Source organism: Zea mays, chromosome 8, assembly GCF_902167145.1.
Source record: "Zea mays cultivar B73 chromosome 8, Zm-B73-REFERENCE-NAM-5.0, whole genome shotgun sequence".
In the NCBI taxonomy this organism is placed as follows: domain Eukaryota; kingdom Viridiplantae; phylum Streptophyta; class Magnoliopsida; order Poales; family Poaceae; genus Zea; species Zea mays.
The window spans coordinates 129,668,403-129,684,201 of NC_050103.1; positions in this window are offsets into that span (position 1 = coordinate 129,668,403).

Sequence of the window (15,799 nt, forward strand, 5' to 3'; positions counted from 1 at the left end):
CTCCTCCGACGGCCACGACATCACACCAGCTGGGTGCCAAAATCTCTCCGGCTGCCACAACGGCATGTACTTAGGGCGCTAGCTCTCCCCCGCTAGACACGTAGCACTCTGCTACACCCCCCATTGTACACCTGGATCCTCTCCTTACGCCTATAAAAGGAAGGACCAGGGCCCTTTTAGAGAAGGTTGGCCGCGCAGGGACGAGGACGAGACAGGCGCTCGCGTGAGGCCGCTCGCTCCCTCTCCCGCGTGGACGCTTGTAACCCCCTACTGCAAGCGCACCCGACCTGGGCGCGGGACTAACACGAAGGCCGCGGGATTTCCACCTCTCTCACGCCCATCTCCGGCCACCTCACTTCCCCCCTTCGCGCTCGGCCTCGCGTCGACCCATCTGGGCTGGGGCACGCGGCGACATTCACTCGTCGGCTTAGGGACCCCCTGGTCTCGAAACGCCGACAGTTGGCGCGCCAGGTAGGGGCCTGCTGCGTGTTGACGAACAGCTTCCCGTCAAGCTCCAGATGGGCAGTCTCCAGCAACCTCTCCGGCCCGGGACGGTGCTCCATTTCGGGAGTCTTGAGTTCATGTCCCTCGACGGCAGCTACGACATGATACTCTTTCCACCGTCGGGCGACAGCGACAATGGCGGCCGACAGCCCGCCCGCCGGCGACGGAATCGACGACGTCTTCCCCGCGGGGTGGAAGAACAACCTTCGAGCTCGCCCCGCCCTCTTCCCCGTCGACGGAGGGGAAGGCGGGGCAACCAAGGCCAAGCAGGAGGCAACGCCTCGTCGGCTGTCGAGCGAGTCGATAGCGCCAGCAACCCAACGGGGGGCGCACCGGGCATCGACCTCGCGCTTAAGACGAAGACGAGCGCCGTCTCCCCGCAACGCGCCGATTCCGGGCAAACGGACGACGCCAGCGCGCTCGCGAAAGGCTTGTTGGACGTCACCCTCGTACCTGAGACGACGGTGCAGTCAGTCCCCGACGTGACTTCATCACCGCCCGTCGACCAAGAGGTACCGACCGATTCCCATCCCACGTCTTTCGGATTCAGCCTCGACCCGCCTAGCGGCTTCGCTTTGGCGGGCGCTCTCGTAGAGGCGAGTCCAAACCCTCTGGGGTTTCGTATGCGGTAACCTTGGGACCGGCTGACGGACGTCTCGACCTACGGGCCCTCTGGGTCCGAGGAAGACGACGAGCCCAGCTTCTGTTGGGATTTCTCTGGACTTGGCAACCCCAGTGCCATGCGGGACTTCATGACCGCATGCGACTACTGCCTTTCCGACTGTTCCGACGGTAGCCGTAGCCTCGGCGACGAGGACTGCGGCCCAAGCCGTGAATGTTTCCACGTCGATCTAGGGGGTCCCTCCGAAGGCAACCATCTCGGCATGCCGGAGGACGGTGATCTCCCTAGGCCGGTGCCTCGCGTTGACATCCCACGGGAGCTAGCTGTGGTCCCCGTTCAGGCGGGGGGCCATGACCCACAGCTCGAGCAAATCCGAGGGGTGCAGGCCAGGCTCGACGAGGGAGCAGGAGCGCTTGAGCCGATCCGCCGGGACGTCGGGCAGGCATGGGCGGGCCAACCTCCGGCCGGAGAAATACGTCATCTACCCCAGGGCTTCCAACACTGCATCGCCGACGACGTCAGGGTCAGGCCACCACCCGCGTCTAGTGGGGTCGGCCAGAACCTGGCTACAGCAGCAATGCTCCTCTGTGCGATGCCGGAGCCATCAACCACCGAGGGGCGGCGAATCCAGGGAGAGCTCAAGAATCTCCTGGAAGGCGCCGCGGTCCGACGGGCCGAGAGCTCCGCCACCCAAAGGCAGGGGTACCCCTAGGAACCTCATGTCGCGACTTCCCGATTCATGCGGGAAGCCTCGGTCTACACCGGGTGCACGCGCAACACAGCGCCTGCGGCCCCGGGTCGCCTCGGCAACGAGCACCATCACCGCGACCGTCGGGCCCACCTCGACGAGAGGGTGCGCCGAGGCTACCACCCCAGGCGTGGAGGACGCTACGACAGCGGGGAGGATCGGAGTCCCTCGCCCGAGCCACCCGGTCCGTAGGCCTTCATCCGGGCCATACAAAGGGCGCCGTTCCCGACCCGGTTCCGACCCTCGACTACTATCACAAAGTACTCGGGGGAGACGAGACCGGAACTGTGGCTCGCGGACTACCGTCTGGCCTGCCAACTGGGTGGAACGGACGATGACAACCTCATCATCCGCAACCTCCCCCTGTTTCTCTCCGACACCGCCCGCGCCTGGTTGGAGCTAGGGCTGGGCATTCGGTCTATTAGGGTAATTCGGTTCGGTCTATTCGGGTTTGTGATATTTCGGGTTCTGAAAAATGAGAACCGAAATTTTTAAAAATATTTTAGGAACCGAACTCGAATAGACTCACAATTTCGGTTCGGTCTATTCGGTCCACCGAATAGACCCGAATTGTAGAGAGACTAGTATATTTTGTTAAAATATATACAATGAATAATTAATTGAAAGTACTATTACTACAACAAGTGACTATAAAAATTAGCATAGAAAGATATATATACTATCGTTAAGATGATATCATTATTTCTAGCTAATAAGTTTATGAATCATATAATAATACCATCACATATTAAGAGTTGTTTTATATTTCGGGTTATTAGGTCTATTCGGGTTTTAAAGGTTAGGAACCGAACCCGAACCCGAAAACCCGAATAGACTGACAATTCGGTCTATTCGGGTTCGGTTCGGGTTCGGGTTCGGTTTTCGGTTTTAAAATGCCCACCCCTAGTTGGAGCACCTGCCTCCGGGGCAGATCTCCAACTGGGACGACCTAGTCCAATCTTTCGTCGGCAATTTCCAGGGCACGTACGTGCGCCCCGGGAATTCCTGGGACCTCCGAAGCTGCCGACAGCAGCCGGGAGAGTCTCTCCGGGACTACATTCGGCGATTCTCGAAGCAGCGCACCGAGCTGCCCAACATCACCGACTCGGATGTCATCGGCGCGTTCCTCGCTGGCACCACCTGCCGCGACCTGGTGAGCAAGCTGGGTCGCAAGACCCCCACCAGGGCGAGCGAGCTGATGGACATCGCCACCAAGTTCGCCTCCGGCCAAGAGGCGGTCGAGGCTATCTTCCGGAAGGACAAGCAGCCCCAGGGCCGCCCATCGGAAGATGCCCCCGAGGCGTCAACTCAGCGCGGCGCCAAGAAGAAGGGCAAGAAGAAGTCGCAAGCGAAACGCGACGCCGCCGACGCGGACCTTGTCGCCGCCGCCGAGTACAAGAACCCTCGGAAACCCCCCGGAGGTGCCAACCTCTTCGACAAGATGCTCAAGGAGCCGTGCCCCTATCACCAGGGGCCCGTCAAGCACACCCTTGAGGAGTGTGTCATGCTTCGGCGCCACTTCCACAGGGTCGGGCCACCCGCGGAGGGTGGCAGGGCCCTCGACGACGACAAGAAGGAAGATCACCAGGCAGGAGAGTTCCCCGAGGTCCGCGACTGCTTCATGATCTACGGTGGGCAAGCGGCAAACGCCTCGGCTCGGCACCGCAAGCAAGAGCGCCGGGAGGTCTGTTCGGTGAAGGTGGCGGCGCCAGTCTACCTAGACTGGTCCGACAAGCCCATCACCTTCGACCAAGCAGACCACCCCGACCATGTGCCGAGCCCGGAGAAATACCCGCTCGTCGTTGACCCCATCATCGGCGACGTCAGACTCACCAAGGTCCTCTTGGACGGAGGCAGCAGCCTCAACATCATCTACGCCGAGACCCTCGGGCTTCTGCGTGTCGATCTGTCCTCGGTCCGGGCAGGCGCTGCGCCTTTCCATGGGATCATCCCCGGGAAGCGCGTCCAGCCCCTCGGACAACTCGACCTTCCCGTCTGCTTCGGAACACCCTCCAACTTCCGAAGGGAGACCCTGACATTCGAGGTGGTCGGGTTCCGAGGAACCTACCACGCGGTACTGGGAAGGCCATGCTACGCAAAGTTCATGGCCGTCCCCAACTACACCTACCTGAAGCTCAAGATGTCGGGCCCCAACGGGGTCATCACCATCGGCCCCACGTACAAACACGCGTTCGAATGCGACGTGGAGTGCGTGGAGTACGCCGACGCCCTCGCTGAGTCTGAGGCCCTCATCGCCGACCTGGAGAGCCTCTCTAAGGAGGTGCCAGACGTGAAGCGTCATGCCGGCAACTTTGAGCCAGCGGAGACGGTTAAGGTCGTCCCCCTCGACCCCAGCAGCGACGCCTCCAAGCAGATCCGGATCAGCACCGGGCTCGATCCCAAATAGGAAGCAGTGCTCGTCGACTTTCTCCGCGCGAACGTCGACGTCTTCGCGTGGAGTCCCTCGGACATGCCCGGCATACCGAGGGATGTCGCCAAGCACTCGCTGGACATCCGAGCCGGAGCCCGACCCGTCAAGCAGCCTCTGCGCCGATTCGACGAGGAGAAGCGCAGAGCCATAGGCGAGGAGATCCACAAGCTAATGGCGGCAGGGTTCATCAAAGAGGTATTCCATCCCAAATGGCTTGCCAACCCTGTGCTTGTGAGAAAGAAAGGGGGAAATGGCGGATGTGTGTAGACTACACTGGTCTGAACAAAGCATGTCCGAAGGTTCCCTACCCCCTGCCTCGCATCGATCAAATCGTGGATTCCACTGCTGGGTGCGAAACCCTGTCTTTCCTCGATGCCTACTCAGGGTATCACCAAATCAGGATGAAAGAGTCCGACCAGCTCGCAACTTCTTTCATCACACCCTTCGGCATGTACTGCTATGTCACCATGCCGTTTGGCTTGAGGAATGCGGGCGCGACGTACCAGCGGTGCATGAACCATGTGTTCGGCGAACACATTGGCCGCACGGTCGAGGCCTATGTCGATGACATCGTAGTCAAGACGAGGAAAGCCTCCAACCTCCTTTCCGACCTTGAAGTAACATTCCGATGTCTCAAGGCGAAAGTGAAAGGGAAATGTGCCCTTGGGCCATTTCTAAGTATTTTGGTGATTAAGTGCAAACACAAGGGCCTAAATGTGAAAATATGCTCATGGATGAACAAAGTGTAAATCACAAGTAAAGGTATGTTTCTAAGCCTTAGTACATTAGTTTTGTGTACTAACATCTTGTCTAAGTGTTAGAAACAGGAGAAAGAAGAAAAGAAAAGAAGTGGAGAGTGGCTGTGTACAGCCAAAGGCTGCTTTGGGCTGGGGCACCGGACTGTCCGGTGTGCACCGGACAGTGTCCGGTGCGCCAGATCAGCGCAGCGCAAACCAGCCGCTCTCGGGTTTTTCTCCGGCGACTTCGGCTAAAATTCACCGGACTGTCCGGTGTGCACCGGACTGTCCGGTGAGCCAACGGTCGGCCGGGCCAACGGTCGGCCGCGCGATTGGCGCGCGACACGTGGCCGAGCCAACGGTCGGAAGGAAGCACCGGACTGTCCGGTGTGCACCGGACTGTCCGGTGCGCCAGATCTGCAACGGTCGGCAACGGTCGGCTTCGCTTTTTATGGAAACAAATCGGGCACCGGACAGTGTCCGGTGTGCACCGGACTGTCCGGTGCGCCACGAGACAGAAGGCAAAGATGGCCTTCCAGATTTGTTCCCAACGGCTCCTAGCTGCCTTGGGGCTATAAAAGGGACCCCTTGGCGCATGGAGGAGTACACCAAGCATTCCTACAACTCTTCTAAGCACCAAGACATCAATCTCACGCATTCGTTTCATTGTGATAGCATATAGAGCTCTTGTGGAGTTGTGAACTCTTTGTGTTGCGTTGCGAGCTCTTGTTGCGACTTGTGTGCGTGTTGTTGCTCTGATTTTCGAGTCTTGTGTGCGTTGCTCATTCCCACCTTACTCCGTATTCTTTGTGAACTCAATTGTAAGGGCGAGAGACTCCAAGTTGTGGAGATTCCTCGCAAACGGGAAAAGATCAAAGGAAAGAAAAACACCGTGGTATTCAAGTTGATCATTGGATCACTTGAGAGGAGTTGAGTGCAACTCTCGTCCGTTGGGACGCCACAACGTGGAGTAGGCAAGTTTTGTACTTGGCCGAACCACGGGATAACCACCGTGTCAACTCTGTGATTGCTTTCTTGTGGTTATCGTGTTTTGAGCTCTCTCTAGCCACTTGGCCATACTTGTGCTAACCCTTAACAAGTTTTTGTGGCTTAAGTTTTGAACTTTTACAGGATCACCTATTCACCCCCCCTCTAGGTGCTCTCAATTGGTATCGGAGCCGTTCTCTTCAAGAAAGGGACTAACCGCCCGAAGAGATGGATCCTAAGGGGAAGGGAATTGTGATCAACGACAAGGAGAAGGAGTCCTTCGTCAACGAGCCAAGGGATGACAAGTCCAATGACTCGGGCTCGGGCCACAAGCGAAGAGATGGGAAGAAGAAGAAGACAAGACGCATCAAGGAGATCGTCTACTACGACAGCGATGAGTCCTCTTCTTCCCAAAAGGACGACGACTACGACAAACAAAGGAAACCGGTTAATTCTAACTTTTCTTTTGACTACTCTCGTATTCCGCATAGTTCAAATTCACATTTGCTTTCCATTCCACTCGGCAAGCCCCCACACTTTGATGGGGAGGACTACGGATTTTGGAGCCACAAAATGCGTAGTCACCTATTCTCTCTCCATCCTAGCATATGGGAGATTGTAGATAGTGGAATGCACTTTAATAGTTCGGATAGTCCTATATTCATTAATGAGCAAATCCATAAGAATGCACAAGCTACTACTGTTCTTCTAGCCTCATTGTGCAGGGATGAATATAATAAAGTGAGTGGCTTGGATAACGCCAAGCAAATCTGGGATACCCTCAAGATCTCTCATGAGGGAAATGACGCTACCTTGCTCACCAAAATGGAGTTGGTGGAGGGCGAGCTTGGACGGTTCGCGATGATAAGGGGCGAGGAGCCAACTCAAACATACAACCGGCTCAAGACCCTTGTCAACAAAATAAGGAGCTACGGAAGCACGCGATGGACGGACCACGACGTCGTCCGACTAATGCTCAGGTCCTTTACCGTTCTTGATCCTCATTTGGTGAATAATATTCGTGAGAATCCCAGGTACACCAAAATGTCGCCCGAAGAAGTACTAGGAAAATTCGTCAGCGGGCGAATGATGATCAAGGAGGCAAGGTATGTGGACGACGCCTTGAATGGACCGATCAACGAGCCGCAACCTTTTGCTCTCAAAGCCACAGGGAACAAGGAGGCGCTACCCAGCAAGGTGGCGCAAATTGAGGCGGCCGGTCTTAATGAAGAAGAAATGGCCCTCATTATCAAGAGATTCAAGACGGTGCTAAAGGGTCGCAATGGACAGCCGAGCAAGACTAAGACCAAGGGGAAGCGATCATGCTTCAAATGCGGTAAGCTTGGTCATTTTATTGCTAACTGTCCTGATAATGATAGTGACCAGGAAAAGGGGAACAAGAGGGAAAAGAAGAAGCATTACAAGAAGGCAAAGGGCGAGGCGCATCTAGGCAAGGAGTGGGACTCGGATTGCTCCTCGTCCGACTCCGACAATGAAGGACTCGCCGCCACCGCCTTCAACAAATCAACCCTCTTCCCCAACGAGCGTCACACATGCCTTATGGCAAGAGAGAAGAAGGTATGTACTCGCAACTCTACCTATGCTTCTTCAAGTGAGGACGAATCTAGTGATGAGGATGAAGTAGATTATTCATGTTTGTTCAAGGGCTTAGATAGATCTAAGATAGACAAAATTAATGAATTAATTGATGCCTTGAATGAAAAGAATATACTTTTAGAAAAGCAAGAGGATTTGTTGTATGAAGAGCATGATAAATTTGTTGAGGCACAAAAATCCTATGCTTTAGAAGTTAAGAGAAATGAAATGCTTTCTTTTGAACTATCTACTTGTCATGAAACCATTTCTACTTTGAAAGGTGTCAACAATGATTTAAATGCTAAATTAGAAGTAGCAAACAAATCCAATTCTTGTGTAGAACATGTTGAAATTTGTACTAGGTGTAAAGACTTTGACATTAATGCTTGTAGTGAACACCTAGTTTCAATTTCCAAGCTTAATGATGAACTGGCTAGTCTTAATGCTCAACTTAAGACTAGCAAGAATGATTTCGATAAGCTAAAATTTGCAAGGGATGCCTACACAATTGGTAGACACCCCTCAATTAAGGATGGACTTGGCTTCAAGAGAGAAGCTAAGAACTTAACAAGCCATAAGGCTCCCATTCCCGCCAAGGAGAAAGGGAAGGCCCCTATGGCTACTAGTGCTAAAAGGAACCATGCATTTTTGTATCATGATAGAAGACAAACTAGAAATGTAAGTCATGATGCTTATGATTCATATGTTTATGATTCTCATACCATGTTTGCTCCTAGTTCCTCTTATGTGTATGATAGAAATGTTACTAGGAGAAATGTTGTTCCTAAAAGAAATGCTATTCATCATGTGCCTAGAAGGAATGTTATTCATGCTCCTAGGAAAATAGCAAATGAACCTTCTACAATTTATTGTGCTTTGAATGCTTCATTTGAAATTTGTAGAAAGGATAGAAAAGTAATTGCTAGGAAGTTAGGGGCAAAATGCAAAGGTGATAAAACTTGCATTTGGGTCCCTAAGGAAATTGTGACTAACCTTGTAGGACCCAACAAGAGTTGGGTACCTAAGTCCCAAGCCTAAATTTGCCTTGCAGGTTTATGCATCCGGGGGTTCAAGCTGGATTATCGACAGCGGATGCACAAACCATATGACGGGGGAAAAGAAGATGTTCACCTCCTACGTCAAAAATAAGGATTCCCAAGATTCAATTGTATTCGGTGATGGGAATCAAGGCAAGGTAAAAGGGTTAGGTAAAATTGCAATTTCTAATGAGCACTCTATCTCTAATGTGTTTTTAGTAGAGTCACTAGGATATAATTTACTATCTGTTAGTCAATTGTGCAATATGGGATATAACTGTCTGTTTACAAATATAGATGTGTCTGTCTTTAGAAGAAGTGATGGTTCACTAGCTTTTAAGGGTGTATTAGACGGCAAACTTTATTTAGTTGATTTTGCAAAAGAAGAGGCCGGTCTAGATGCATGCTTAATGGCTAAGACTTGCATGGGCTGGCTGTGGCATCGCCGCTTAGCACATGTGGGGATGAAGAACCTTCACAAGCTTCTAAAGGGAGAACACGTGATAGGTCTAACCAATGTTCAATTCGAAAAAGATAGACCTTGTGCAGCTTGTCAAGCAGGGAAACAGGTGGGAGGAGCGCATCACAGCAAGAATGTGATGACCACTTCAAGACCCCTGGAGCTGCTGCATATGGACCTCTTCGGACCCGTCGCCTATCTAAGCATAGGGGGAAGTAAGTATGGTTTAGTTATTGTTGATGATTTTTCCCGCTTCACTTGGGTGTTCTTTTTGCAGGATAAGTCTGAAACCCAAGGGACCCTCAAGCGCTTCCTCAGGAGAGCTCAAAATGAGTTTGAGCTCAAGGTGAAGAAGATAAGGAGCGACAACGGGTCCGAGTTCAAGAACCTTCAAGTGGAGGAGTTCCTTGAAGAAGAAGGGATCAAGCACGAGTTCTCCGCTCCCTACACACCACAGCAAAATGGTGTGGTAGAGAGGAAGAACAGGACGCTCATCGACATGGCGAGGACGATGCTAGGAGAGTTCAAGACCCCCGAGTGCTTTTGGACGGAAGCCGTGAACACGGCGTGCCACGCCATCAACAGGGTCTACCTTCATCGCCTCCTCAAGAAGACGTCGTATGAGCTACTAACCGGTAACAAACCCAATGTATCGTACTTTCGTGTATTTGGGAGTAAATGCTACATTCTAGTAAAGAAGGGTAGAAATTCTAAGTTTGCTCCCAAAGCTGTAGAAGGGTTTTTATTAGGTTATGACTCAAATACAAAGGCGTATAGAGTCTTCAACAAATCATCGGGTTTGGTTGAAGTCTCTAGCGACGTTGTATTTGATGAGACTAATGGCTCTCCAAGAGAGCAAGTTGTTGATTGTGATGATGTAGATGAAGAAGATGTTCCGACGGCCGCTATACGGACCATGGCGATGGGAGAAGTACGGCCACAGGAACAAGATGAACGAGATCAACCTTCTTCCTCAACTATGGTGCAACCCCCAACCGAAGATGACGAACAGGTACCTCAAGTGGAGGCGCTTGATCAAGGGGGAGCACAAGATGATCAAGTGATAGAGGAAGAAGCGCAACCGGCACCTCCAACTCAAGTTCGAGCGATGATTCAAAGGGATCATCCCGTCGACCAAATTCTGGGTGACATTAGCAAGGGAGTAACTACTCGATCTCGATTAGTTAATTTTTGTGAGCATTACTCCTTTGTCTCTTCTATTGAGCCTTTCAGGGTAGAAGAGGCCTTGCTAGATCCGGACTGGGTGTTGGCCATGCAAGAGGAGTTAAACAACTTCAAGCGCAATGAAGTTTGGACACTGGTGCCTCGTCCGAAGCAAAATGTTGTGGGAACCAAGTGGGTGTTCCGCAACAAACAGGACGAGCACGGGGTGGTGACGAGGAACAAGGCTCGACTTGTGGCAAAAGGTTATGCCCAAGTCGCAGGTTTGGATTTCGAGGAGACTTTTGCTCCTGTGGCTAGGCTAGAATCAATTCGTATCTTGCTAGCATATGCCGCTCACCATTCTTTCAGGTTGTTTCAAATGGATGTGAAGAGCGCCTTCCTCAACGGGCCAATCAAGGAGGAGGTGTACGTGGAGCAACCCCCTGGCTTCGAGGATGAACGGTACCCAGACCATGTGTGTAAGCTCTCTAAGGCGCTCTATGGACTTAAGCAAGCCCCAAGAGCATGGTATGAATGCCTTAGAGATTTCTTAATTGCTAATGCTTTCAAGGTTGGGAAAGCCGATCCAACTCTTTTTACTAAGACTTGTAATGGTGATTTGTTTGTGTGCCAAATTTATGTCGATGACATAATATTTGGTTCTACTAACCAAAAGTCTTGTGAAGAGTTTAGCAGGGTGATGACGCAGAAATTCGAGATGTCGATGATGGGCGAGTTGAACTACTTCCTTGGGTTCCAAGTGAAGCAACTCAAGGACGGCACCTTCATCTCCCAAACGAAGTACACGCAAGATCTGCTAAAGCGGTTTGGGATGAAGGACGCCAAGCCCGCAAAGACTCCGATGGGGACCGACGGACACACCGACCTCAACAAAGGAGGTAAGTCCGTTGATCAAAAAGCATACCGGTCAATGATAGGTTCTTTGCTTTACTTATGTGCTAGTAGACCGGATATTATGCTTAGCGTATGCATGTGTGCTAGATTTCAATCCGATCCTAAGGAGTGTCACTTAGTGGCGGTGAAGCGAATTCTTAGATATTTGGTTGCTACGCCTTGCTTCGGGCTCTGGTATCCAAAGGGGTCTACCTTTGACTTAGTTGGATACTCAGACTCCGACTATGCTGGATGTAAGGTCGATAGGAAGAGTACATCGGGGACGTGCCAATTCTTAGGAAGGTCCCTGGTGTCATGGAACTCTAAGAAACAAACTTCCGTTGCCCTATCCACCGCTGAGGCCGAGTATGTTGCCGCAGGACAGTGTTGCGCGCAACTACTTTGGATGAGGCAAACCCTCAGGGACTTTGGCTACAATCTGAGCAAAGTCCCACTCCTATGTGATAATGAGAGTGCTATCCGCATGGCGGAAAATCCTGTTGAACACAGCCGCACAAAGCACATAGACATCCGGCATCACTTTTTGAGAGACCACCAGCAAAAGGGAGATATCGAAGTGTTTCATGTTAGCACCGAGAACCAGCTAGCCGATATCTTCACTAAGCCTCTAGATGAGAAGACCTTTTGCAGGTTGCGTAGTGAGCTAAATGTCTTAGATTCGCGGAACCTGGATTGAATTGTAGCATACATGTAGTTATGCTTTTGATCATGTTCCTTTTTGCATTATGTTGCTTATTATGGTGCTCAAGTTGTACAAACACTCCCTGGACCTCACAAGTCCGTTGCAAAGTGATGCACATGTGTAGGGGGAGATGTGTTACAACTTGACCCTTTGAGACTAACCATGTGCTTGAGTTTGATAATTTAGTCTCGAAGGAGGATTGAAAGGGAAAAGGTGGACTTGGACCATGAAAGACTTCCACTGCACTCCGATGAGAGGGTAACTAATTCCAAGTTCATCTCATGAAATCTTATTGCCATTTGCTCTTAATTGAAGACTTTGGTGAGGCAATGGGGTTAACGGGCCAAGATTGATCCCGTTTTGGTGCTTAATGCCAAAGGGGGAGAAAATAAAGGCCAAAGTGATAAATGGATCAGCTACCACTTGAGAGATTTTGAAAATAGTAGAATAGAGTTTTTGTTTTGTCAAAAGTTTTTATTGTCTCTTATTGTCTCTATTTTCAAAAGTTGGCTTCTTGTGGGGAGAAGTGTTGATTATGGGAAAAAGGGGGAGTTTTTGAAATCTTTGATCAATCTCTTTTGGAATGACTCTCTTTATACTTCAACATGTGTGTTTGACTTAGAGATAGAGATTTGAGTTTGATTTGCAAAAACAAACCAAGTGGTGGCAAAGGATGATCCATATATGCCAAAATTGAATAAAACCAATTTGAGTTTTTTATTTAAAGTGATTTTGCACTTGTTCTAGTTGCTTTATATTGTGTTGGCATAAATCACCAAAAAGGGGGAGATTGAAAGGGAAATGTGCCCTTGGGCCATTTCTAAGTATTTTGGTGATTAAGTGCAAACACAAGGGCCTAAATGTGAAAATATGCTCATGGATGAACAAAGTGTAAATCACAAGTAAAGGTATGTTTCTAAGCCTTAGTACATTAGTTTTGTGTACTAACATCTTGTCTAAGTGTTAGAAACAGGAGAAAGAAGAAAAGAAAAGAAGTGGAGAGTGGCTGTGTACAGCCAAAGGCTGCTTCGGGCTGGGGCACCGGACTGTCCGGTGTGCACCGGACAGTGTCCGGTGCGCCAGATCAGCGCAGCGCAAACCAGCCGCTCTCGGGTTTTTCTCCGGCGACTTCGGCTAAAATTCACCGGACTGTCCGGTGTGCACCGGACTGTCCGGTGAGCCAACGGTCGGCCGGGCCAACGGTCGGCCGCGCGATTGGCGCGCGACACGTGGCCGAGCCAACGGTCGGAAGGAAGCACCGGACTGTCCGGTGTGCACCGGACTGTCCGGTGCGCCAGATCTGCAACGGTCGGCAACGGTCGGCTTCGCTTTTTATGGAAACAAATCGGGCACCGGACAGTGTCCGGTGTGCACCGGACTGTCCGGTGCGCCACGAGACAGAAGGCAAAGATGGCCTTCCAGATTTGTTCCCAACGGCTCCTAGCTGCCTTGGGGCTATAAAAGGGACCCCTTGGCGCATGGAGGAGTACACCAAGCATTCCTACAACTCTTCTAAGCACCAAGACATCAATCTCACGCATTCGTTTCATTGTGATAGCATATAGAGCTCTTGTGGAGTTGTGAACTCTTTGTGTTGCGTTGCGAGCTCTTGTTGCGACTTGTGTGCGTGTTGTTGCTCTGATTTTCGAGTCTTGTGTGCGTTGCTCATTCCCACCTTACTCCGTATTCTTTGTGAACTCAATTGTAAGGGCGAGAGACTCCAAGTTGTGGAGATTCCTCGCAAACGGGAAAAGATCAAAGGAAAGAAAAACACCGTGGTATTCAAGTTGATCATTGGATCACTTGAGAGGAGTTGAGTGCAACTCTCGTCCGTTGGGACGCCACAACGTGGAGTAGGCAAGTTTTGTACTTGGCCGAACCACGGGATAACCACCGTGTCAACTCTGTGATTGCTTTCTTGTGGTTATCGTGTTTTGAGCTCTCTCTAGCCACTTGGCCATACTTGTGCTAACCCTTAACAAGTTTTTGTGGCTTAAGTTTTGAACTTTTACAGGATCACCTATTCACCCCCCCCTCTAGGTGCTCTCAGAAAGGTGTCAGGCTCAATCCCGAAAAGTGTGTCTTCGGGGTGCCCCGAGGCATGCTCTTGGGGTTCATCGTCTCCGAGCGGGGCATCGAAGCCAACCCGGAGAAGATCGCAGCCATCACCAGCATGGGGCCCATCAAGGACTGGAAAGGCGTACAGAGGGTCATGGGATGTCTCGCGGCTCTGAGCCGCTTCATCTCACGCCTCGGTGAAAGAGGTCTACCTCTGTACCGCCTCTTAAGGAAGGCCGAGTGCTTCACTTGGACCCCTGAGACCGAGGAAGCCCTCGGGAACCTGAAGGCGCTCCTCACGAAGGCGCCTATCTTGGTGCCCCCAGCTGCCGGAGAAGCCCTCTTGGTCTACGTCGCCGCAACCACTCAGGTGGTTAGCGCCGCGATTGTGATCGAGAGGCAAGAAGAGGGGCATGCATTGCCCGTTCAGAGGCCAGTCTACTTCGTCAGCGAGGTACTGTCCGAAACCAAGATCCGCTACCCACAAGTTCAGAAGCTGCTGTACGCGGTGATCCTAACGCGGCGGAAGCTGCGACACTACTTCGAGTCTCATCCGGTAACAGTGATGTCGTCCTTCCCCCTGGGGGAGATCATCCAGTGCCGAGAGGCCTCGGGTAGAATCGCAAAGTGGGCGGTGGAAATCATGGGCGAAGCAATCTCGTTCGCCCCTCGGAAGGCCATCAAGTCCCAGGTCCTGGCAGACTTCGTGGCCGAATGGGTCGACACCCAGCTACCAACGGCTCCGATCCAACCGGAGCTCTGGACCATGTTCTTCGACGGGTCGTTGATGAAGACAGGAGCCGGCGCAGGCCTACTCTTCATCTCGCCCCTCGGGAAGCACCTACGCTACGTGCTACGCCTCCATTTCCCGGCATCCAAAAATGTGGCTGAGTACGAGGCTCTGGTCAACGGACTGCGGATCGCCATCGAGCTAGGGGTCCGACGCCTCGACGCTCGCGGTGACTCGCAGCTCGTCATCGACCAAGTCATGAAGAACTCCCACTGCCGCGACCCGAAGATGGAGGCCTACTGCGATGAGGTTCGGCGCCTAGAAGACAAGTTCTACGGGCTCGAGCTCAACCACATCGCTCGGCTACAACGAGACTGTGGACGAGCTGGCTAAAATAGCCTCGGGGCGAACAGCAGTTCCCCTGGACGCCTTCTCCCGAGACCTGCATCAACCCTCCGTCAAGATCGACGCACGCCCGAGCCTGAGGCACCCTCGGCCCAGCCCGAGGTACCCTCGGCACAGTCCGAGGCACCCTCGGCTCGGTCCGAGGCACCCTCGGTTCGGCCTGAGGTACCCTCGGCCCCCGAGGGCGAGACGCTGCGCGTCGAGGGGGAGCAAAGCGGGGTCACGCCTGATCAAAACTGGCAGACCCCGTACCTGCAATATCTCCACCGAGGAGAGCTACCCTCCGACCGAGCCGAAGCTCGGCGGGTGGCGTGGCGCGCCAAGTCGTTCGTCTTGATGGGAGATGAGAAGGAGCTCTACCACCGCAGCCCCTCTGGCATCCTCCAGCGATGCATCTCCATCACCGAAGGTCAGGAACTCCTCCGAGAGATACACTCGGGGGCTTGCGGCCATCACGCAGCACCTCGAGCCCTTGTCGGAAATGCCTTCCGACAAGGTTTCTACTGGCCGACGGCGGTGGCCGACGCCACTAGAATTGTCCGCACCTGCGAAGGGTGTCAGTTCTACGCAAGGCAGACCCACCTGCCCGCTTAGGCTCTGCAGACGATACCCATCACCTGACCTTTTGTTGTGTGGGGTCTGGACCTCGTCGGCCCCTTGTAGAAGGCACCCGGGGGCTACACGCACCTGTTGGTCGCCATCGACAAATTCTCCAAGTGGATC